The sequence below is a fragment of the Eucyclogobius newberryi genome, unplaced genomic scaffold (genome assembly GCF_026437365.1).
Source record: "Eucyclogobius newberryi isolate DKJ021-1_F unplaced genomic scaffold, fEucNew1.0.hap1 SCAF_7, whole genome shotgun sequence".
In the NCBI taxonomy this organism is placed as follows: Eukaryota; Metazoa; Chordata; class Actinopteri; order Gobiiformes; family Gobiidae; genus Eucyclogobius; species Eucyclogobius newberryi.
In genome coordinates, this window is record NW_027316389.1 from 32,022,248 (window position 1) to 32,049,277 (window position 27,030).

General features: G+C 43.3%; 1 protein-coding gene across 1 annotated transcript in view; it reads right to left on the reverse strand.

Moving 5' to 3' along the window:
- Positions 1-27,030, reverse strand: part of LOC140348511 (WW domain-containing oxidoreductase-like) — a 163,612-nt gene that overhangs the window by 54,927 nt on the left and 81,655 nt on the right. The window lies entirely within an intron of this gene.

Consider the following 27,030-nt stretch of genomic DNA (forward strand, 5'->3'; position numbering starts at 1 on the left):
TTATTACAATTTTAGCTCCTCTATGATCATAAAACATACATTTTGATGTTTTGTAGGCCACTAATACCTATTATAACGGCTAAAAACAATGTATTTGAAAATGTGTAAATTTGAGTTTACCCATGAATTTCCCATAGAGGTGAAAAAAAAAATAATATTCATCATATTTGTATTATAATTTTTTATTGGTATAATAGTACATATATCTAACAAAATGCGCGTCCAAAAGGCTAATAAAATCAGAAAACGTGATGCGTAAAATCTAGTCGCCTCCTGCCGAAAAATCTGGCTCTTGACTGTCTTTACGCATCTGAATAGAGACGATTCTGTGTGAGGAAGTCCTAAATCCCACCCATCGTTCGAAAGCTATGCTCATTGGCTAGAATAATATGTCAATCTAAGTGTTCTACATCATCTTAAGCACGCGCTATCTGGATGTAAACAAAGATGGATGCGTGCGTTGGAAGCGGCGCATTTTTTTTGCGGAGGCTGTAAAAAAACAAACCCGTGGACAGAAAAATGGATGGACGTGGATGGTCTTATTCTGTAGCTAACAGCCTGAAGAAAAGGTCGACGCCAAACACCATCTTATAACTCAAACAGGTAATTTGTTATGGATGGAGAAATGCACCGGACGAGCGTTCGCCGAGAATATTTTCACATAAGAAAACTTTGTTTACTTGACAATATCTCGAAATCGGATCACTTCAGGAAAAATACAAGTAAATTAAACTTAAACTAAAAGCTTTTTAGTTGGATGTCTTTTGTTTTGCCCTGTGCCCTTTGCTCCCTCTCTCTGTGCTGTGTCGTGTTCTTTTTGTTTTGTTTTGTTTTGTTTTGTATATACGTTTCAGTGTAATCTCACTTTGTGTTTAAAAAAATTTAAAAAAATACATTTCGACTCTCATCCAAGAGTCATTCGCAATCTGCGAATCAGGACCGGGAACTCAGATATTTATCCTACTCTGGGTAGGCCCGGCCCACTGGGCGGGACTTTCTGATGAAAACTAAACCTCTTTGTTTTCTATCAAACTAGCCTCTTTGTTCACTATCAGTCCTTTAATGGGCTATAAGCCTCCTATTGTCCCTGGCTCACACTCTCACTACTCCTTGTGTATGATGAAACGTATCGTTTAAAAAAAAACAGAGTCCAGATGACTACAACTGAATCTTGTTCTACAGTTTGTATACATTCATAAAAAAATTGCATTCCTGATTTTACATTCTATAAAGTAAAATACTTTCTGTACATATAGAGCTAAATAAATAAATCAAATGTCACAAAGGCTGGAGAGTTCCATTCAAAACAACAGATATACTGTTAAAACACTCAAATGGTGAACAGGTTTAGTTAACTCCAAAAGCACCACCTGAAGACACAGGCGTATTCTCCATGCTCTTCTGTAAAAAACATGACTATAGTTTAGTGATATCGCTTGTGACTTACAGTCGTTTTGGGGCGCGTTCGAGGCGTGTAGCTGCACCCGGCTGCAACACGCCTCATTGTAGTGTCCCATATCTGGAAGAACAGCACATGTGTACACGGGCATGTCCTGCTGCAGTGTTGTTTTTAGATACTGCCCTCCCACAGGGTATCTTTACAGCGCGCCGCGTACAAAAAGAGACAGATGGGCGAGCGGAGGAAAAGTGGAGGGGAAGGAGAGAGCACACGGGAGCGCGCCGGTGTACAGTAGCTCACGGGGATGTGTGTCTGGGTCGGAGACAGGAGGCACCAGGCGGAGGAGCAGAGCAGAGAGTTTTTCCTCAGGTGAGCTCGGCTGGAAGTGAGAGCTGATCTGGCCCTATCCTGTCACCCTGAAGATAGCGAGGACCGACTGCTCGCGACACAAACAAACAGATATAAACCGACCCCGCACCCACTCCACTCTGGAAACACCGCCTGGTTTTCTTCTTTTTTGATGTGATAAACAATGCGCTTTGTGAACTCAAACTGCATCAAAGTGTGTTTTTACAAATCTTGGCTGGGGAATTCAGGTGGAAACTAGCACCGGAGCAAAGACCCATTATCTCTTCTGCTTGAGGTGTATAAATATTATCTTCTGTAAAAGAGGCAAATAATATAAGCTGTAATTACTGCTGTGATTCATGTGTAGAGGTGGGCAATATACCAACATTTAGATAATATTGTGAATGAAGATAAGCAACATTTTAATATCAAGTATATTGTTTATAGTAAAAAAGGATATAAGGTGATATTCATTAAATGTCTGATTTTAAGGGCTTTTTACGATCCTTTGATAATTAAACCTCAACTTGATACACATTTAACATTTATGTATGTGATGTTCAAATAAATTACATCTTACATTAGAGCTGCAAAGATGAATCGACTAATCATGACTTATCGACTGACTAATTGACTATAAAAAAGTAATTGTAGTAATATTTTGATCATCGTAGTCACCAATTTTACAGCTGGATTTACAGTGAGGTAAGTATTTGATCATCCTGCGATTTAGCAAGTTCTACCACTTAAAAATGATGGAGTTTTCGTCGTAAGTGCATTTCCATTGTGAGAGACAGAATCTACTCGTGAAATCACAAATTATTTATTTGTATGTTATTGCAGCAAATAAGTATTTGAACACAACATTAACACAAAAATCAGTGTTAATATTTGGTACAGAAGCCTTTGTTAACAATTACAGAAGTCAAACATTTCCTGTAGTTCTTGACCAGGTTTGCACACACTGCAGCAGGGATTTTGGCCCACTCCTACACACAGATCTTCTCTAGATCTCTAGATTTCGGGGCTGTCGCTGAGAAATACGGAGTTTCAGCTCCCTTCAAAGATGTTCTATTGGATTTAGGTCTGGAGACTGGCTAGACCACTCCAGAACCTTGATATGCTTCATACAGAGCCACTCATTGGTTCTCCTGGCTGTGTGTTTCGGGTCATTGTCATGTTGGAAGACCCAGCCACGACCCATCTTCAATGGTCTGATTGAGGGAAGGAGGTTGTTGCCCAAAATCTCGCAACACATGGCCTCATTCATTCTCTCCTTAATACAGTCCAGTCGTCCTGTCCCCTGTGCAGAAAAGCACCCCAAAGCATGATGTTTCCGTCCCCATGCTTCACAGTGTGGATGGTGTTATTGGAATGGTACTCATCCTTCTTCTTCTTCTAAACTCATAGAGTGGAATTCATGTTCTATTTTGGTCTCATCTGACCACATGACTTTCTCCCATGACCACAGGACTTTCTCCCATGACTCCTCTGGATCATCCAGATGGTCATTGGCAAAACTTAAGATGCATGATTTTAAACCATGACAGCGTAGTGTATTACCAATAGTAACCTTTGAAACTGAGGTCCCAGCTCTCTTCAGGTCATTGACCAGCTCCTCCCAGTAGTTCTGGGCTGATTCCTCACCTTTCTTATAATCATTTATACCCCACAAGGTGAGATCTTCCCACTTCTAAAAGTTGATCTTTTTTCAAAAAGCTGCTTGACAATCGCCCTCTCCAGCCTTGTGGAGGTCTACAATTTTGTTTCTGGAGTCTATTGACAGCTCTTTGGTCTTGCCCATGGCAGTAGTTGGAGTCTGTCTGATTGTGGGGTGGACAGGTCTTTATGCAGCTAACAAGCTCAAACGGGTCCTACTAATTTAGATTAATAAGTGGAGTAGAGGTGGACTTTTTAAAGGCAGACTAACAGGTCTTTCAGAGCCAGAATTCTTGCTGATTGGCAGGTGTTCTGTCTCTCACAGTGGAACTGCACCTATGATGACAATTTCAGACCCAAAATCGCAGGGTGTTTAAATACTTATTTCCCTCACTGTACCTCACCGAAAGATGTTAAGGTAAAAAAAAAAAAAGTACATATATGTATACGGGCCGTACCTGTCAATAAACCGCAGGTGCCCACGTTTTACATGAGATATTTACACATAAACACAGTAGCGATGTGCCAGTTGTCTTTTGAAATGGATGTCTCACAGCGCAACGGCGGTCCACAGCCCAGCGGAACAAATTAAACAAATTTCTCAGTAAACATGAGTTGGATTTTAATAAAACACACAGCATTTTGAAGCTTAACAAACAGAAAACACATCACACATGTCCCAATTGTCCCGTCTGTCCACTCCGTGTGAGCTGATTTACCTGTGTCTGTGTCTTCACATCTGGTTCATCTGCTCCCGAGCATGTGCTTAGCGAGTGAGTGTTGCATTGTAACATGAGATATTTACACAGAAAGAGTGTTCCATGGTAGTGATCCACAGGTTTTCTGTGAGTCAAGTCTGGCCAAGAAAGTCTCATTTCAATGCGGCAGGTTCTAAACTGCAGACCGCCGTATATTGCATGTTTGTGCGCCATATGTGTCTTTGTGTTCTACCGTGTCTAGATTCATTTCTTCATAGACTATTTTTTCCGTGAATATGAGTCTGATTGTAAGAAAACACAAAGCGCTGTACAAGCTTAAAATATAGAAAACAGTAACCACTGGACAGTAACCACTGTCCACTGTCGTCTTCTTCTACAGTGTGCCAAATGCTTGCGCTTCCTGTTAGAGTGCCCCCCGGTGGCCAATAAAAATACTTAAATTAGACGCACCGTTGTATGGGTCGCAAGGTTCAAAGCGGGGGGAAAAGTAGCGGCTTAAAGTCCAAAAAGTAGTGTATTCATTTATGCTCGATGTTTGCGACTCATCCGGATACGCATGCGGCTGCTGTCTGTCCTTGCATCGGCGTTGTTTGGTTCATCTCCTCAGAGCTTGTGGATGTGTAACAATGGAACTGTACATGTGCTGACCACTGGGGGCAGTAGTGAACACACTTTTAAAAAGGTAAAACCGGCTGCAATATAAATAAACACTTCTCTCACCTTGTTATCTTGGCTCTTTTCGGACAAATCAGATCAAAAACCACTATGTTTGCCTCTATGTTTGTTTTTCTTTTTCAGTTTGCGTGGATTCTCCAAATGACTTTGAGTTCCCTCTGGTGGTTATTCAATACAACACAGATTTAGAATTTGACTGTTGACAGTATAAATGCAGCAATGGTAACTATATTTGGAATGCACAGATCTGTTTGCGTACACATTTCCTTTTGCAACATATAGTCTTTACGGAGCCACTAGGACAAAGAACTTCCAAAATGACCAAAACATAATACTTTTATGGTCAATACATGTGTAGAGACAATGTCTGACATTGTATACCAGTTTTAAAGATTTGAAGACAAGACAAGTTCCTTTGTTTGTGAATTATACTCTTTCTGATTCTGATTTTGACCGTCAGTTTAAGTATACTGGGTAAACCTTTTAGGTAAACTGTAAATTACTATAAAAAATTCAACTATACTTATATTTATGTATTTACCAGTATATTTATTTATGTTTGGCTCTTCTTATTGGGTTTTCTCTCCCTCTCTCTTTTTCTCTCTTTCTCCCTTTTTTTGTTTTGTATTTTTTAAACAGTATTGCGTAAAACACATACTTTGAAGCCGTACAACTACAGTAGTTGGCGGTAAATGCGCCTCTTCAGTTGGCTGCCAACCGCCATTAAAAGCAACACAACAACAACAACATCTTCTTATTGGCTTATACCACAGGAGCAATATGACAATGAAAATGTTGTGCTTTTCCTACCGTGAAAGCATACATTTTTATGCCTGTGTCTGTGTTCCTCCCACATACAGCATCCCCCAAACACAAACAGTCAGCGTCAAGAGCGCGACCAAATGCTCTATTTTCCACACAGTGATTTATAAAGGTGTTTCTCGCAGCGGGCGGATAGAGCGCAGTGGAACGCTTCATTTCATAAATCTATTCTCCTCCGTTTTCCCATTTCCTGCTCCTGTGTGTTTGCGCCTCTCCCCGGACCTGGACACAGGACTCCCTCACAGAACAATCTGCTGGTGTGTGAATGCTGAAGGGGTTTGGAGGGGGCCGCATAGGTAGGCTTTGTCTGCACTCTGCACTGTAATGATGCAGGAACAAGCAGAGCCCCTGTAAAGACCACGTTCTCCAGGGACGGGACAGGCGTATCCACTCTCCCCTCACAACTTCACATGCAGTAATACAGTGCAGGGTGTAGTCCTGCGTCAGGCAGAGCAAAGTTGTGTAAACAAAAGTGATAACGGAGATCACAGTCCCCAATGAAAGTGCTATTAAACATACACATTAATAATGCTGGTCCATGAGGGTCTTTGTCAACAAGAGGGAGAGAGCTGCACCGGGTTTCTGTACAAACAAAACCAAGCAAGTGTACGGGACAGATATTCTTAGATGATAATATTTATTCTGCACATACAGAGACACTTTGCATGAGACTGGTGGATATACTGTAGTCACAAGTAGATGGGAAGATAGAGTATATAATCTATGACTAAAACTACAAATAATTAGCTTTGTGTGTTACTTGAACCTCGGCCAAGACATTTACAGACACATTTGAGCACATTCCTGATGCATTGTGAAAATAACATTTGACTATCGGTATCGAGATAATGCAAAAAAAAAAAAAAAATTGTCAATATCACCTATCTCTAGTTAAAATGAAAGCAATCACCAGTGAAAGTTGTTAAAAAACAAGAAGGGCCTGTGTAAATAACCCACTCTCCAGGGCGACTGGACAGACTGTTTGCAGTTGCAGGACCAAAACAATGACCCAATATAAATTATTATAAACTATTTTTCCACACATTGTCACAAAATGGAACCAACTACCAACAGAAGTCATTTCAAGCCCGACTTTGTGCACCTTTAAATGTTATCTGGCAAAACAACACACACACACACACATCACACGCTCTCTCCTTTCATGGGCGGAATAACCATTTGAACTAAGGTCAAAAGCCGCTGCCCGACTTCCACACCGGACGTCTGCTGTGTGGAGATGGACAGACATTTCTTTATTTATCTTAAACATTTGAGCTTCTGGAAGTTCACTCTCAGTTATCCATATCATAAGAGCAACAGATTTACACAAGAAAGACCTGACACTTGTATTTAATTACCGATGTAACATTAAAGCTGTAAGGAAGACTTACAACAACAAATCTTACTGATGAGCTCTATTAAAAAGAGCTGTTAAAGAGCGGACTCGGAGATATTTTTCTATTGGTGACTACAACATTCTGAATTTTAGAGTTAAAAGCACATAAATGCAATCACAGCCTTTCCAGCAGTTATCTGAATGTATTCCCATAAACGCACTCTCTCAGCCCCAGCTACAACCAACCACCACAACGTTCCTCTGTCGATCTTAACTGCAGCAACCACCTCCGCCTTCCCCTCTCCTCCATCACCACCAGGAACAAACGCCACAAGGGCAAACAAATCCATCATTATCCGCCTTAATCACACAACTCACTGCTGGGGTCTAAGCGCCAACTCTGACCCATTCAGTAAACCAACCGTTGCACCTCCCTCATTGCTGATCGACTCCAAGAAAATCTACCCAAAGCCGCCGTTCCCATTTGCACATCTGATGCTTTGGCCGCATTATGATCTCAGGTCATCAGATACAGCGCAGGTGAACAGGCGGGAAACAAAACACTTAAAGCAGCCTCCCATCTGCAGCAGAGACGAGAGAGAGAGCGAGGGGAGAGCCGGGAGAGGGGCCTCGGTGAAGATAAGCCACTCTTGTTCCTTATTTATGTCTTATTATAGCTACAGCAGGGCCAGGCCACAGACACAGTCACCGGGGACACAATGATGAACTGCTCGACACGACGCGGCTGCCTACTCCCGGGGAAGGCACACTCCACTAAAGCACTACCTCCACTAACACTTCCCCTCTCCCCTTCTCTCCTTTTTAACCCTCTCCTCTCTCCCGGTCCTCCCTCGGTATACTAATTATCCATTCTGTCTTCGCTGTGTAAACGGTGAGTAACCCAAAGGTGCAGCAGCCAGCCAGCCAGGCGGGAGTGGCAGCGCAGGGTGACATAATTAAGACGTCCCCCCCAATCCACCCACCCCCCCATCTCGGAGTTGCGTTTCGGTGCCTGGGTCTGTGCGGGGGGCGGCGGCGGAGGTTCTCTGGTGGGTTGACCCGCGGAGGTGCAAGTGACTGAGCTCAATTACCTGGCTTAATGAGAAGACAGGGCCGAGGGGACGACAGCTGCGGGTTTACCTGGACGAGAGGAGCACGAGGAGGCATGTAAATACAGCCCCACACCAGCAGGATGGGTTTAACCGCTCCTGAGAGAGGTGGAGACGTCGAGCCCGGAGGAACGTAAAGGTGGTGCTAATGTACTGGAGGAATGTACAGTAGCAAGGTACATGGAGAGGGAACACAACAGCCATTGATTTTAATACTCATACACGAGCAATTTTGGTAGCAAAAAATTATAAAACACTATTTTTTCATCAAACTTAAGTTATACAGTTTCTTTTGGGTTACCATGTGGTCTTCTTACATTATATAACTTTAATAAAATATCATGCATGCTTTTTAAACATCTTTTAACAATGATCCTTCTTGGAGTTGTATTTACTTCATGCACACTATGTTTTGTTAATCCTGTTTAGGAGGTTGTCTTCTCTGAGCGCTCACAAATCTCTCTTCTCCAGATTGTGGATCGAAAATACGGATTTCTCCAGTTTTGAAGTCTGTAAACCATCCCAGCAATAATTCTACAAACGTATATCTCCATTAGCATAGCATGCTAATGGCTTGCTTTAATTATTTTTACTATCAGTGCAGACAGTATATGATGCTTCCGACATCTAAATACAAGGTGTAAAATGTCTTTTCCAAATGTAGACAATATTTTAAGTTTTAAGTTTAAGTTATATTTTAAGAAACCAAAAACAAAAAGCCAATTAAAGCCACAAGAGTGCATCTTATGTTCACTTTAAGACCGTTATAAATTCAGGAAAGGTACAATTATGTCCTTTTAGCGTTGTACACTAAACATCTGGGTTTACATTTTTTGGATTGCAATGAATTGCTTTGGATTTATGGCAGGTGAAGTATCTATCCCAAGGACAAAACTACAGTGTGCATCTATCAAACCACAAATATAAACACAACTATTATTTCATCTAAGCTCCTGTAATTTGTGATGCTCTAAATGTGTTTTATTAGTAATTGGTAGTATCTATTTAGTTGTTTTATAATGTATTCAGAATAATGTACCAAAGCAGTTATTCACAAAGACACTGACAAATATCATTACTACAGTGTGATATTTATGTCCCATGATGCAACCCTCGTCCCAAATCAGCGCAGATTGTGGCATGTATCTTGGATGTTGTTCTACAGAATTACCCTTGTACCAACACGGGCTCCTCCGGTGAGTAAAGCTTTTTTTTTTGCCTGGTTCAGGAAAATTAATGTCTATGAGCGCAATACAATCCATCATAGGCTGAAAGCAGAGGTCATTGAGCAAATGATGGAGGTAAGATAGGGCCCTGGTCCGCACACACACACAGGTGGGAGAGGACTTTGTGGAACACGGGATCATCCAAAACCCTTTGCACATTTACTTTGTGACTTTGCTAAGTTTAGGTTTAAGAAGAAGGTAACGTGGGTAACATAGTGATGCCATTATGTGCAACTTAACTTCAACAGACACTAATGTTCCTTAGGCAATTTGAATATGGTTGTTTTTAAAGGTATTACACATAACTTGCATGCACTAATATTGATTTAATAACTCAAGAGCTCATTCTGCATTTTGATTACATATAGTATTTCTTCAAAAAGCAGCACTTTATGTCAAAATCAGAGCACTGAGCACTGTCTGCGTAGATAAAAAAAAAACTGTATCTCTTCCTCTATGTCTCACTGACATCGAGGAACTAGTTGGATATATTTGACTACATACTTCCTCCTTTTGCAGTTTGAAAATCATATTTTAATAATCCATATTTATTCTATGATGGTGAGTTTTCCATTGCTGAAAATTCCATTGCTTTACAAGAATTAACTTTCTCAAAGACAAAATAAGGTTAAATTAGACACATAAAATAAAGTTCTTTACATTTCGGTCTATTTTTGTTTAATTTAGATTTTAAAATAGGTTGTTACGATTGTATTGTGACCTGAACAATCGCGATTATCGATTAATTAACCTGATAATCATCCCCACTTAAAACACACACAATCAGATGTTATTGGGTTGTCTGATTAATCCAGGCCTTGCCATGGTTGTGAAGAAAGGGAGATGGAGAGGGTGAGGAGGCTGATGATTCTGCTGCATTTACTGTATACAAACGGTTTGAGAGGTCAGAGGTGACAGCTCGAGACGCTAACGTAGCATGTCGTCGTTGGCTGACCGTGAAAAAAAAACTCCCAACAACTTCCCGTTTGACTCCACCTTCCAAAATCCGAACTTCCTTATCTTTGCCTGGACTTCTCATCTTTCCTCGACTGTAACATGGCGCGTGAATACTCTCCATTATCGACGTACGACCAACGTGAAAACCATCGCCGTCTTTAGATACGACTGTCGCGGCGCCCTAGAGATGTGCTCCTTTTTGAAGCTTCGTGCACTCCGCCCCGCCGTCTTCGCCCCGTCCCCCCTCCGCCGTCCCTCCTGCACGCCGGGGACATGTTGACAGATTAATCACATGCATTAATTATTGACAGTAACTTCAATGCGCAAAGCAAACATCCGTCACCCCCGGTTCCCTGTTTTAAATCATTTATACCTCTCCTACATGGATAATCATATGGCTACCGATTCAGATACTTACAGGCACAAGGACGTATTGATGAAAACACACACTCTTTACATTCCAGATGAGCTAAGTACGGAGTGAATTCCGATGGAGATGGACTTGACGGTGTCGGGCGAAATCTGGAGTATATCGTGTAAAATATGGAGCTAGCAAGAATTGTGAGGACTTTTTTTTTTCCTTTTCCGTCCTGACAAGATGAGGTATGAGTGGTTCGGTTGTGCTCTGATGCTCTTGTCCTTTTAGTAAATCAGCCTTCAGGGGTGTCACCTAGGCGACCCACAACCACACATCACCCTGACACCCTGCAGCATGTCAAAGCGCCGGGCCAACGCACACGGAGGCATTACATTTACTTAAGAGGGTACGAAACACAGCGGGCCGGAGTCTGGAGGTCTTTTGAGTGGAGAGGCAAGCACGTTTTACCATGAATTATAATAATGTGTTGGTTCCATACAGAGCCACACTGCGGTCGTACTGTACTTACGTCAAGTGTCCAGGTATATGTATGTACTTGAACTTCACTACTCTATATAAGAGAAGGTATCTGTACTTTCTACTCCACTACATCTTTGAACTGGACTGATAAGTTAAGTACTTTGGTTTGAGGTCGCCTGAAATGTGCACAGTGACCTTCTGACGGAAGATTTTGAGATAAAGTCCGGGTTTTAAGGAATATATCAAAATTGTGGTGCCTGGTGGTGGAGTGGTAAAGGCGGCAGCACACATGCCAGGCCATTTGTGAGTTTGAATCCCGGTCCCGACAGTTTACTGCATGTCTCTCCTTTCTCTCTCATCCCCTTTCACGCTGAACTGTCCTGTCCAATGAAGCCTATGGCCCAAATAATCCTTAAAAATGATGAATAAAAGTTATCGATTCAGTCGGGTCCTTTGACCAAAAATCTGCACAATTCTTTATCAAGATCTCTTAATTTGATGCTTTAATTTGCTCTCAAAATCAAGCTTCTATATAGTTATAGTTTTTTAAACTATAACTACTATATGTACATTTGTATGTGATACTTTTACTTACAAGTCACAATCTTGAGTACATATTCTACAACTGTTGACTATTAATTTCATTCACACCTTCAGTCACAAAGTTGCCCTGGGGCAGACTGATGAAAGTGTGGCTGCAAATCTACACCTCAGCTCTATCATGACCAACAGTGACAAAGTCACACATTCATATGGACATTCAAGTGTCTTGACTAAGGACACAACAGTAGGACATGAAGCAGGTATTGAACCAACAGTCTGCTGCTGCTAAGGCCCTTCCAGAGGTGACGTGCTGATGATCGTTGTGCACAGTCTAACCTGGCACACTCCAGACTCATCTGTGTCTGAATTGAGTTCTTCACATGAATCAATCTGGGAAGGCTCTCGTCGAACGCCGTCGAAATAGAAAAAAAAAAACTTCACGCTGATTGGTCGAAACAGCAGAAGAAACCGAAACATCTATATTGTGTTAAATCCAGTGTTCAGAAAAGCAAAGTCCTCTTTCTCATCCAGAAATGTGCCATTGTGAGCACGTTTTTGAAAAACAAAGTGGAATTTCTCCTAAAATAGGCCCAATTACGGCCATTGGTGCAGCCATGTTTGTTTTGGTTCTGTTTTTTTGACCACCCAAACCACAATGCTGTGATTGGCCCGTTTACCACTGATGTGGACAGCAAATGAAACAGCAGGAGCCAAACAAGATGGATTTTCAAGAGATTTTGAACTCACAAAATCGCAAAGAATTCATTTGCTGGAAAGGTTACAGTCAGTCTGGTACTGATGTAAATGTTCTAATCCATCTGTTTTAATGATGCAACAAATTAAAAACATACATTTTGTGGTAGTAGTAGAAATAATAAGAGTTTAGTTTCTTCAGAATCTATATTGTTTTTAATAAATGGGTGCGTACAAACAAGAAATACGTATTTGTCCCTTGCACTGTGAGGAGGATGTTTCTTGTAGCCCACGAATGTCCACAAATCAAACAACTAAACTGGGTTTTGGGATCACAAAGTCTCCACAGATTCCATCAGGATTGCCAAGACTAATGAGGAGCACTTGTATATGCATCTTATCAGAACCAAAGCCTTCTACAGCCGTCCCTAACACACCATGGGAAGCTGCACTGCCTGACATGACTTGGAAGGGCATATCTATAGCGGTTTGAATGCAGAGAAGTTGGTGTAGGTTCGCCATCATCAGTAATCTATGCGTGTGTGTGTGCAGATGATCACAATGATGGGAGAAGGAGCGGGGTCGATACGGAGCTCGCACAAGATCTATGAGCTCCTGATCGACTTTTCCCACTGATCAGCCTCGCACCAGACACTTCCTCCTCCATCGAGCCGGCGCATGTGCAGATACCAAAAGAACAACGTCAGCGCAATCCCTGCATCCCGCCATCTTGAAGGAGTTTCCTCTATTATAGTATCTCACAGTAAATGTCTGTAAATAGTCATTTCTGAAAGGTGGTGTATTCCTTAACCAAGAACATAGGATTGGATGTGGGTTATTTTGATATTTTTGCCGTCGATGGCCAGAGGTTGTGGTTGAAAGAGTTGGAGGAGTGGAAAAAGAGTGCATTGATTCGGTTGGAGACGAGCTTGAGAGATAAAGGTAGCGAGAAGCGATTGAGCTGTGACAGAACAAGGATTTACAGGTTGAATTTATTTAATACTATCATTTTAATTCAAGCTAAGAGAAAGGACAAAAAAACTCAAATAAAACGTAGCAAGAGAATAGATATTATATGGTTTATTACGAGTTGTAGGGGGAGATCGAAAGAACATCATCACAATAACACTATAAAACGTTAACTCGAAGCCTGACTGGACCAATCTCGTGGGATACATACTTTATATATATATATATATATATATATATATATATATATATATATATATATATATATATATATATGTAGGAATAAAACGCTTTTCACTCAACTACTGCAGAATGGTTTCGGGTTAAACTCATCCCTTGAGGGCAGTACAAATTCTAGCTTTTCAGTCCAGCGTCTTTGAAAATGACTTCTGGATGGCAGTTAAAACATCAACAGTGTCCTTTGAAACCTTTTTTTTTTTTTACCACTAAAACAGAATAAAAACTTGATTTCTGAAGTTAAATATTGAAAATGTGAATCCAGCGTGCTCCTAACCGGCTTCCAGACTCGCATAAACCACAGTGAGAACAAAAGCGTGCAGCCCTGTCACCGCGGCCTGCTATCTTAAGTGCATCTTATTGCAATTAATAGCCGGGCACGCGGGGGCTAATTCACGCCGCGCTCTTCCTTCTACCACGCAGACATTAAAATCCTTCACCATTCATTGTAAACATTTAGGCCATTTAAAAGCTATTGCCTCCTAAATGGCAACAAATAAAGGATTGCGCATTACGTCCCAATAATGCGGCGATAAAAACGCTCTTACACGTACGCTGCCCACTACATCACCAGCCATTCTACACCGTACCCCCCCTTCACCCCTGCGCCCCCTCCTCCTCACCTACCGCCCCCCCCCCCCCACCATCACAGTTGTATCATAGGACAACCCCGGTATAGCATGCGCCCCTCCTCTCCCCGCTCCCCTGGGCTCTCCTCCTGTGATTGGAATGAAAGGTAATGGTCCTGAAAAGGGGAAGAAAGGCGACTTTGCAGCGCTCTTATGTCTTAACGCCGCACACACGCCGGCATCCTATGTATAGACGAGACATTTGGTGCAAACTGCATATACTAGCTGCCGGATGATTGCCGAAATAACATTGGTTTAATTGTGGCGTACTTCAAAGTGCGCCAGGCATCTCGCGAAGGGGGCATCGGGGAGGATGAAAGAACTCGGAAACAGTTTTGTCTCTGGCGCAGAAAGATGTAATGCTAAACAGATACAAAGTAATTTAATCGGAAGTTTAAAATATTCATAAATATTGGATGAATCATTTATAATAGATCTTAAATTAAAAGTCCTTGAAGTATCGGGGTTGTGCAGAGGAGCGCGATAGAGAAGGGAGAGCGGGCGATAAAGGATTAGCCCCGCAGACATGACTCCAGCTGCTGCTAACGCGGACTCACTTTGATAAATGAATATTCATGTTTGATCCAGACAAAGCGGAGAGGGCAGAGACAGATATGGCTGCTAGCTTCTTACAAGAGCTGTCAGGATACTTCAAAAAACACTTTCACACTGTACACACGGTGTGATTGGAGGTAAACATGTGTAAAGTGGAGGCACAATTTGAGAAGATGTTAAAGGGAGCAACAGGATGCAAAAAAAGAAGAACCATTTATATATTTGATTTGTATGATTCACATAGATTTATTCAGATTGAGGTATTATTATTTATAGAGTTCCAAATGATTCAAGAAACATTTTATCGATCTTGTCATACAACTTTAGTGTCAAAATTCTTGTTTAACGGTCAGATTGCAGATTTGTTGTCCTGGTTTATGGTTCATATCTCTCAAATTACAGGGCCTATCCACATGAAACAAAAAACTGGCACAAAGTTCAACGCCTTTTCTGTCAGCATACACTATGTGAAATCCTTTTTTTTTTTTTTTTTTTTTGACATGGTTGAACGTTTGTGGTTTTCTATTTTGGATATTTCTAGTCACATAGGAACTTGTCCACATCTGAGATCAAATTCAACAAAGAATTGGAGGTGAACAATGAGTAACACATTCTATTTACTACACTTGTTCTAGCCTTAATAAAGCATGAACAAAGACTTAATTCAGAGTGAACAAATAGTTTACGAAAATTATTCAGACTTTGTAACTATTTTACTAATAATCTAACCCCCATTCCTAATCCTAACGCCAAACTTTAATTAAGTTGTTTCTAAGTCTATTTCATGCTTAATAATCTATATGTTCATTGTGAATTAAGTCTTTGTTCATGCTTTGGTAAGGCAAATTAAGGTGTAGTTATTAGAAAGTGTTACCGAACAAAGTGGTTCAACGGCCCAATTTTGTATAGATATCCAAGAATATGAAACGAATAATGGAGGATTTTTCGCCGATTTGAGAACTCAAGTGGAAGTGTGCATGTGCAGTCCCCCGTGCGGATGCAGAGAAAAGCCTCTTCACTACACGTGTGTTTGTTTATTAGCGCGACGGATCGCACCGCATCTCTCGTCTCCATAGATTTCTGTCTCTTCTGAGCTCGTACTGTCTTTCTCCGTCTTAATTTTGTCTTGTACACTGAGGGAACTATATTATAATAGATCCATGCGCTTAGACACGGGGAAACATGCTGCTCTCCTGGGGATGAACCGACGAGGCTGCAGGTGTGCAGTAGGTGCGTTCTATAATTGACATGTGAATGAACTACTCGGCTGTCCACGCCACAAGGAAAGAGACTCAGATTTGGCGCCAAAAAATCCTCCATTATTCCTTTAATGGTAGCTGAGGGCTAAATGCTACTGCAATGCTACAGATCTTATGCTACAGATCTTATGCTACAGATCTTATGCTACAGATCTTATGCTACAGATGTTAAAATACATGATGTTTACTTTTCTGGGGTAACACCGTATCAGCAACGTCCGTTAAGACTCAAATGTGAAATAAAATACCCATAATCCACAAGAAAACATCTTAAAAGTGGTGTTCCACATTGAATTCCCCTTGTTTTCCTCAAGCCTGACCACGCCCCTTACTATGAGGAGTTCTCGTCTGCTTTTATAAAGTTACAGCTCCTGGTTTGTGAACGTATCCATGAACATAAGAACATGAGCAGATGTACATTTCTATAGTGTAAGACTCCCTTACATGAGATGAATAAGGATCATACAGTCAGTAATACAGATTTAGCTAACCCTCCTAATTGAAAGTGCATCATTAGCTTGGCCATTAGTGGTATGAAAGCTGTTGAATGGTGGCCGGCCTATCTCCTCACATGTGCCTGTGTGTTTGTATTGAGCGGCCGGTGTGAATGGGACAGATGGATGGAGTTAAGGACACTAAAGCTCTCTCTGATAGTATCCTCTGTGCACTTCCTGCTGACTCCGCATCCTGCCACTGGAAGCTAGCTACTGGTGACCTGAGCCTATTCCACGCCTTGGCCTCAAAATCCCCCTGTGTTACCGAGAGGGGCGCGTGGCGAGTGTGTGCTCGCGCCCAGAACCGCTGAGTTGGCATTTGGAACCGCGGCGGCGATAGCGGTGTCTTACAGAAGATTACGGTGGATCCAATCGGCGCAGCTAGTGGGCGCGGGCAGGACGGGCGCAGTAATCATCCCAAATAGAGAGTATTGGTGTGGGAGAGGAGGGGGGTGAGGAGGAAGGTGAGGAGGGGGAGACAGACAAACAAATGAGCAGTGTGTCTGTGGTGTATATGTGAGAGTGAGAGTGCTGTGGCTGTCAGAGTGTCAGGGCCAGTGTGCTCTGAATCCATCATGTGTTTGAGACATAGACGGAGGAGGAGTTTCCACATGTGCAGGACACGCCCCCAGCCAATGTCCTCAGCGCAAGTGCATCTCCATATAGTTCAATATTCCATACGTGTGGCAATATGTTTCTGAAGACCGGAATCAACATGTTTTATACAACCACACGATATGTTTCTGGGATATGTATAATATTTGTAATTTATCTCATCTCTTATGTGGGGATTAGCACCAGATGATGTCCTGAGGTGGAGGACAAGCAGTCTGAGCTTTTATGAAGGACATGTCCTACATAAGCAGTATTGTCTACACGCAAACAATGTACAAATCGCACAAACAAAAGGTCCACTATGTAACTTTTTGGGTGGAGGGTGGCTGGCACTCTTCCCTCACAGCAAGCAAGTTTCGACTATCCTGCCTTTCCGTGCAGAGTTTGCATGTTCTCCCTGTGTCTGGGTGGGTTCCCTCTGTTGCATGTTCTCCCTGTGTCTGGGTGGGTTCCCTCTGTTGCATGTTCTCCCTGTGTCTGGGTGGGTTCCCTCTGTTGCATGTTCTCCCTGTGTCTGGGTGGGTTCCCTCTGTTGCATGTTCTCCCTGTGTCTGGGTGGGTTCCCTCTGTTGCATGTTCTCCCTGTGTCTGGGTGGGTTCCCTCTGTTGCATGTTCTCCCTGTGTCTGGGTGGGTTCCCTCTGTTGCATGTTCTCCCTGTGTCTGGGTGGGTTCCCTCTGTTGCATGTTCTCCCTGTGTCTGGGTGGGTTCCCTCTGTTGCATGTTCTCCCTGTGTCTGGGTGGGTTCCCTCTGTTGCATGTTCTCCCTGTGTCTGGGTGGGTTCCCTCTGTTGCATGTTCTCCCTGTGTCTGGGTGGGTTCCCTCTGTTGCATGTTCTCCCTGTGTCTGGGTGGGTTCCCTCTGTTGCATGTTCTCCCTGTGTCTGGGTGGGTTCCCTCTGTTGCATGTTCTCCCTGTGTCTGGGTGGGTTCCCTCTGTTGCATGTTCTCCCTGTGTCTGGGTGGGTTCCCTCTGTTGCATGTTCTCCCTGTGTCTGGGTGGGTTCCCTCTGTTGCATGTTCTCCCTGTGTCTGGGTGGGTTCCCTCTGTTGCATGTTCTCCCTGTGTCTGGGTGGGTTCCCTCTGTTGCATGTTCTCCCTGTGTCTGGGTGGGTTCCCTCTGTTGCATGTTCTCCCTGTGTCTGGGTGGGTTCCCTCTGTTGCATGTTCTCCCTGTGTCTGGGTGGGTTCCCTCTGTTGCATGTTCTCCCTGTGTCTGGGTGGGTTCCCTCGGTTGCATGTTCTCCCTGTGTCTGGGTGGGTTTCCTCGGTTGCATGTTCTCCCTGTGTCTGGGTGGGTTTCCTCGGTTGCATGTTCTCCCTGTGTCTGGGTGGGTTTCCTCGGTTGCATGTTCTCCCTGTGTCTGGATGGGTTTCCTCTGTTGCATGTTCTCCCTGTGTCTGGGTGGGTTTCCTCGGTTGCATGTTCTCCCTGTGTCTGGATGGGTTTCCTCGGTTGCATGTTCTCCCTGTGTCTGGGTGGGTTTCCTCGGTTGCATGTTCTCCCTGTGTCTGGGTGGGTTTCCTCGGTTGCATGTTCTCCCTGTGTCTGGATGGGTTTCCTCGGTTGCATGTTCTCCCTGTGTCTGGATGGGTTTCCTCGGTTGCATGTTCTCCCTGTGTCTGGATGGGTTTCCTCGGTTGCATGTTCTCCCTGTCTCTGGGTGGGTTTCCTCCCGGCACTCCAATTACCCCATCGAAACAAAACATGTCAAATCCTCTAGTTAAAGTCTGGACTAAGACTAGGCCAAGACCTGGAGATGGCTGTACAACCTCATGAGCGATTAACAATGTATACCTAACATTTATTTATCTCCATGGTGACAAGCAAAGTGCTGCGCCAGGCCAAATGGTGAAGAGGTGACCCCGCTCCCAGTAAGAGGTATTTTCTGGTCGGATTGATAAGTTATAAATCATACTGTGGAAAACAATAAAATCTCCATGGAAACAAACAAGTGGCTGACCCCCTCATAGAAAAGTTACATAGTGCACCTTTAAAAAATAAAGTGCCCCTAGAATCTCACTGTTCCTTTGAAACATTAAGATAAGATAAGATATTTAAACCTTGATATTGATATATTATGTTGATATTCTTTTCAAACTGCACAGTACACATGGTGCTGGGGGTGCTGGGGGGAGGGCAGCGTGGCCGTGGGGTTACTCGGCCCCTCTCAGTAAGAGGAGCAGTGGCAGCTCTGCGAGCACAGCGGGGGAGAAGGACACTCTCTGCTCAGTATGCAGCTGTGACATTGTCCACATCTGATATGGGACATTAGCCTCTAACTCCCGCACACACCGCTGCCCTTCACTTTATATTACTTTATGTTAATAGAAAAAATATTACATACAACATCATTTGTCTTGGTTAGCACGGGCAACGCGGCTGATTTAAATGCATGTGTTTACCTCTGCAGACAGGTGAAGACAGGGGGAAGGGTCGCGCCGGGCTCCACTGGTGTGTGCGGGGAGCCGGGTAATAGGGGACGCTCCCGATGCATGCGTCTCATTCAGATTTATTGATCGGGCCCCTCTCCCCCCGTGACCCTCGGCTAACATGTATATAAAAGTAAAGGTAAGTGTGTGTCAGAGCGGCGGGGTCGTGAGAGCAGAGCGTGACACGACACCAATCTGCCCACCGCCAACGCAGCCGCTCCTGACCTCCACTTGCTCGCGCCACGCTTTACTATCAGCACCGCTTTTTTCTTTTACTACTCATTTTGATCGGTCTTTCAAAAATAGATACTGTCTGGTCGTGTTGCTCTGTGATCAAGGGGTTTGGGTTTCAGCTGCGATATGACTGTTGACCTCCTTGACCCCAGCACTACCTTTACAGAGTTTGTTCTTTCTGGTTTTATTTTCACCACCAGTGTCAAGGTTCCAGGGGGAAGATTCCCACCATATCCTGCTCTGCACCTTCTGCGCATCGCTCATCATTCCCTGCCAGGGTCTAAGCGCCACACGAGGGTATATATATAGGAGGGTATATATATATATATATATATATTGATGTATCATTATATATCGTACATTATTCATCATTCATTATCTTCTATTGCATATTCATTCGCGTTGCATCAGGTTGAAACTAAACCTGAATCATTCTTAGAAAAAACAATTTCTTCATTGTGAATTTAATCCATGCTTAAAAGTGTCGATGTTATAAAGTGGTCCCATAATATGGTGTACTAAACACTTCACAAAGCTGCGACACAGATCAAACAATCACTTTTATATAACATTCTCAGACGCAGTACATTGGTTTATTTTTTCCTTCACTTCAATCTTATACGTTACATGTTTTACTCTTGAAGCTCTTTGGCCATGCGAGTGACGCGTCTTGCTCATCGACACAATGGCAGTACGCACTTGGCTGAGGCTTGAACCTTGTATCCTCCAATTGATCCACAAACACTTAACTCACTATGCCACGGCCGCCCCATTGTTGTATGTATAGATTCATTGGATTCACTCATTTCCCTTGTAAACAGAGCCATCCCTAAGACCGTCCCGTGCCCATTGAACTCATCGACTTCTGCTGCTGTGATGAGACTTGTGAGAGACTTGTGACAGACAGGTCGATCTGCTCTGACTGTCCCTGCCCTGTCCTGTCCCGTCTCTGTCCTCTGGTCTTCCTCGCCTCCGTCTCCTGCAGAGGTCACTCCAACATGTCCGCCTCTGTCTCTGCCATTACCACCTGCTCTCAGGCCTCTCATCAGTGCGCCCATTAATCCATACGTCAATGGATCGATGCCGCCCCCAAGCCCAAGGTCTGAAAGCTCTCAGCCGTATCGACCTGTCACTTAAAACCCCTCCCAATCTGAGGAATTTCATGTAAATGCAACTTGGGCATCCTTCATAAACACTTTACGAGAGGTTCTTAAATTTGCCAAATTGTTGCGTTGACCCCGAAGGACGCGAAGTTCAGAGGTGGAAGTTGCAATTTACGTAGGCGTAGAATGTATGGAAGCTAAATGCAAGGCACTCCGCGAGACCATTGATCTTGTAGATGTGTAAACGTTGCTTACCCTGTCATGCATGCAAACAGCCGGCTAGCAAGTCCGTCAAAAGTCATTCATTACGACAGCCTCAGCGTGCTGTGAGCATGTACGTGCGTGTGTATATCTTTAATTATGCCACATATTGCCGGATCCCCTTAGCGCTGATTATGAAGGCGCAGATTGATAGTTGGCTTTGACTGCGGTGTTTAATCATATCAGCGCTCGATAGCAAAAGAAAAATGGCATTTGGTATGAATTAGCATGGTGACATCATGTAGAGGTCATCCATTTGCTGCGGTTCAGCGGGTGTGTCAGGCAGGGCAAGCAGCGGCACAGTAAATAATACACGGAAAAGTGTTTGATGTGAACTTGATCGCACCAACACTTTATGCTATGCTAGATTTACCTTTTGAACTTTTAATCATGTTGTAATATTGTTTCTGTATAAAAAACCTCCCGGATCTTAGGGCTGTGCATTTAATTATATTTAAATTGAGATTGAGATTCAGTCATTTCTTATTGACAATGAAGAGCTTGGGTCTTTTTAATGAGATGTCCACAGCAAATCCTTTGTCCGTTAAAGCATGTGATTCCATCTTTGGAGGAATACATTTCATTATTTGTTTTGAAATAAATGGCAATGATTAAAAGTGTGTACTTTTTTATGTTCAAGAAGTTACTACTGAAGGCAGTTCTAATTTAGTTTTTGAAAAGATGGTATAAAATTGTGTCAAATATTGAGATTGATCAATGTGAGGGGAAACAATCATGATACATTTTTTATCATATTGCCCAGCCCTACCTGATGTGTTTTGTTTTCATGCCCATATATGTATAATCCAGTAGATTTAGTCTTTCTCGTTTAAGTGCGCCTCTGTGTTTTTGAAGTGAATGCCCGACAGTTACGCTCATTCTGATCGACACTCAAAATTCCAGTCCCCACCTGTTCCAAAGCATTAAAGATATCTACGAAGCATTCATTCATTTACAGATGTTTGTAGCTAAAAAACACATGTATTCTTGCTCGCGGGTTGGTCTCTCCTCAGTTCTGACCTGTAACTTAGCCTGGTGGTCCGTTTAATGCCATAGTGTGGAACATTCCAAGCAACCAGTGTCCACGTATCAACCAAACTCTTTAGTGCACCTGCAGCTGAAGTCTTTGAACCAACCTTCAGGTTCGTGTGCAAACATCTACAAAGTGAACGATTGTTACCCCAGTAAATACTCATTACTTTAGCACAGGCAAAATCATTGGACAATAACTGTGCTTCAATAGCGTCTCCTGTTTTTTAACCACGACGCCACATCGCATAGTCCTTTTATAGCATTGCTGACGTATAAGACTCTTAGAGGGAAATTGGACACGAGTTTTTCTCTTTGACACGGTTTCTTGAAAGTGACAGGACAATATTTGCCGGAGCCTTTCAAGCCTTAACCAACCCACATTCCTCCAGACACTTGAGACACATCCTCTCCCACTACAACAGCACAAGTGAAGCAGGAAGACCACTAACCCAACTGGATACTGGAGCTTGTACTCATTACAATCAATTAAGGTCAAGTCGAGAGCAGAGGAGGAGGGAAAGCGAGCGGGCACTGGATGAAGGTAGGGGGTGGCATGACGGCAAATACGGAAAGAGCCCCAATTAAAGCCAAAGCAAAGGGAAGTATGAATGATTTAGTGCTTTAACACACATCGGGACATACAGTACAAACATATAGGCGGTAATGTCAGGCTTAGTGTAATCCTGAGGGAGAAGCATTTGGCTGTTTTTTGTTGGTGTGGACATGGAAACTAATAACCCAAAAGGATGAAAGCGGATTTTAAGATTCATAAGGAAAAATGCGTCGAAATACAGCCTCCATTTGGAAGAGTTTTAGCATTAGGACGGTAATCAAAGGTCCAAAAAGGAGGAATGATGAGAAATTAGCTTTTAAAAAGATAATCCTTGAAAAGAGTGTGAGTACCTTCAGTCAGCGAGCCAGTTTGTAATTAGCTAACCTATTAAAGAGTTTAGAAAGCCAGGGAGGAGAGTGATGGAGGAGGTGAAGGGGCTTAAGAAAAGTGGGCTATACTAGGGTGAAGGGAAGTACAAGAAAATACAAAGTTCATGCATCAAGTCAATTTGTGTAGTGGTCATGAGGTTCTTTTCATGACTTTCAAGAAGCCAGAAGAGTTGACGAGAAGTGTAATTTGTGAAGGTAGCTACGGAATCAAAGCTGGGACGTGTTTGACTGTGGATTTTGGAGATTGTAAAATGTATAAACCAAATGATTGCCTCTATATTTTGCAATGCCACAATGTCGTAAAGCCTTTCAACTCATCGGCCTATGCTAAAAAAGCCACCAACCATTTCAGCAGGACTTAAAACAAAAGTTCAAATATCTGTATATATGTCACCACTCCATCTTTGGTATCACAAAATAGTTATAATGTATGTGACTAAAAGTAAAGAGCATACAACAAAACTAGATTTTAATTTACACTGTATCCGAGACAGAATGCACCAAACGGGCCTTTCAAACCAACTTAATGCACATTCAACCTCCATAGAATCCTCTTCTCCAAACTGTAATACCCGGCTTTATAGACACCACTCTGATTAGGATTACTGACATGATTTACTCCAGCGTTTCTGAATGAGGACGTAATTGCTGCATGACTGGTAAAAGCCAATCTGCAGACGCATCTCTGGTCTCATTAGCAGTTAAAAAGTCAAGCGTGGAAAAACGGTCCAAATCTACATTAAGCGGGAATAAAACGTGGTGTATCCATGCGGCGTCGAGCAGCCGTATGTGTCCCGACCATCTAAGGGAGATAATCCAGTTTTACGGATGAATTGGTCTTTGTGTCCGCGGGGCACAGATTAAGATAAAGATATTAAACAAACAACAATGCCTGGCTCCTTACCCTCGCTGTTACCCCGGCTGTTGCCCCGGCTGTTACAGTCGCTGTTACCCTCGCTGTCACCCCCCCACCCCTTTGTTACCCTCACTGTTACCCTCGCTGTTACCCCGGGTGTTACCCTCGGCTGTTACCTTGGCTGTTACCCCCGCTGTTACCCTCGATGTTACCCCGGCTGTTGCCCCGGCTGTTGCCCCGGCTGTTGCCCCGGCTGTTGCCCCGGCTGTTGCCCCGGCTGTTGCCCCGGCTGTTACCCCGGCTGTTACCCCCGCTGTTACCCCGGCTGTTACCCTGGCTGTTGCTGTTTCTCCTGCTGCCCTGGCCTGCTCCGGGGGTTAGCCTCTGCACTAACTTTAGCATGCTTGGTTGCATCTTTCATAATCTGGGTTCGATTGAATGTTTTAGGAAACAGCTTCAATGAATGTTGGTGAAAATGAATCCGTTCAGCACATATGGCATGTCGGTTTGATTCCAGCCCCGACCAGTGTCATTGGGCAAGACGCTTCATCTACCACAATATTGATCTTGTTTAAAGGTCATACATTATGCAAAATTTACTTTAAAAAAAAAAATCTTATCATATTATTCTCGCTTTAACAACATAACTGGAGTTTGTATTTAGCTACATCCTGAATCCCGTTATGTATATATACATACATATATATATATATATATATATACATATATATACATATATATATATACATATATATACATATATACATATATATATATGTGTGTATATATATATATATATATATATATATATATATATATATATATATATATATATATATATATATATACATATATATATATATATATATATATATATATATACACATATATATATATGTGTATATATATATATATATATATGTATATAATCTATATATCTTAATCTGACAAAGGAAGATTTATTCAGGAAAATGTGCATCTCTGGGGCTTAGACTCTGGTGGTGGTGGAGAGGAAATGGAATGACAGAGGAGTCCGACAGTTCTGCTGCTGCTGTCCTGCTGTTTTTATCTGGTTGTGTTTGTCCCTTCAAAAATAAAGGCATAAAAAATAGAAACGTCCATCTTCCCCTCCATCCAGCCTCCAGTGCTCCACACCTACAGTATCTCTCCTTGTTGAGCTGGAGAGGGGTGGACCAGAGCAGACCAGAGCAGACCGGAGCAGACCAGAGCAGACCGGAGCAGAGCAGAGCAGACCAGAGCAGACCAGAGCAGAGCAGACTAGACCAGAGCAGACCAGAGCAGACCAGAGCAGACCAGAGCAGACCAGAGCAGACCAGAGCAGACCAGAGCAGACTAGACTGGAGCAGACCAGAGCAGACCGGAGCAGACCAGAGCAGACCAGAGCAGACCGGAGCAGACCGGAGCAGACCGGAGCAGACCGGAGCAGACCGGAGCAGACTAGACTGGAGCAGACCAGAGCAGACCGGAGCAGACCAGAGCAGAGCAGACTAGACCAGAGCAGACCAGAGCAGACCAGAGCAGACCAGAGCAGACCAGAGCAGACCAGAGCAGACCAGAGCAGACCAGAGCAGACTAGACTGGAGCAGACCAGAGCAGACCGGAGCAGACCAGAGCAGACCAGAGCAGACCGGAGCAGACCGGAGCAGACCGGAGCAGACCGGAGCAGACCGGAGCAGAGCAGACCAGAGCAGAGCAGACCAGAGCAGACCAGAGCAGACCAGAGCAGACCAGACCAGAGCAGACCAGAGCAGACCAGAGCAGACCAGAGCAGACCAGAGCAGACCGGACCAGACCGGAGCAGACCAGACCAGACCAGAGCAGACCAGACCTGGTGCTGCGTCTCAGTAATGGGAGGAAATGTTAGTGTTTCAAGTGGAATTGATGAAGTCTTGAGGCAGCAGAGGTTCTCCCTGGACCAGGAGCAGGGCCCGCAGCCGCCTACCTGAGGGAATGCAAACCGAGTCGAGGAGAGAGGAGCAAAGTGAGAGGAAGGGCCCTATCTACAGAGGATTATGTCTGAGTAAGGGCCTGACTAGAAGCTGGGATGAGAGGAAAGTAAAACATAATATAATGAAAAATACCACGTTTAGCGATGTTTGCGAGATAATAAAACAGCAGGTTTAAGTGTAATATGGAATGCTTTGTGCTGCTCATTCATTGTTAAATATCATTATTATACATTTTATTTACATGTTTTGCCCTTATTGTTAAAGTGTGAAATGGCGTGAAGAGCAGGAAAATACATGTGCTGCAATCTGCATGTATATTAGTGATGAGCGGGTCATCTTTTGACCCGCGGGTCTCACAGGTTACCCGCAGGTTGGGTTCGAGCGGTTCAAGAAATTATGATTAAAATGCTTCCCGCAGTAGCACGCGTCCGCATTAATTAACAAGAACTAAATTTTTATGGAACTAAATTTTAGTTCCATAAAAATTTAGTTCTTGTTGGATAGGGGATAGGTGAAAACAGGATTATTCAAACAAGCGTGAATCACTCAAAATACAACTATGAGTCAACTAGTGTAGCACAGTTAAAATCTCTCTAAAGTTGAATTTACATAATGGTTGATATTCCTAAAACGTTTGAAAATCACTGCAACTTGATCTAAGTAAATTGAGTAAACTAGTACCCACGCTCACCTCTAGTTTTAATCCTGGTTTAGTTGGGCCCCTGTTAAAGTGGCTGAGCGTGGAGACAGCAGTGGTCCCAGTGTGCAGATGATGTAAAGCTCTTAGATGTGTCTTCAGAGCAGGGCGGCTGATGTAAACGCTGGTTCTAATCACACAGTGGAGAGCAGCAGATTTAGGTGCTTGTTCTAATCAGGCTCAGCTCGGCTCCTGGGCTCTCCCTCCACTCTGCACTGCTGTCCTGGGTTAGGCAGAGTGACAGCGGAGGCAGAGGAGGAGCTCACGCCTACACTACAGATCTATGGAGGATATTAAGGGTGCAAGAGATGGTGTGAAGTTCAGTTGTGAACTATTTGAACACATCTATGAGCGATGTTATGCACGTATGCATGGTGCCATAGTGACATAGTGATCACGACAGCCAGAATGTCCCGAGT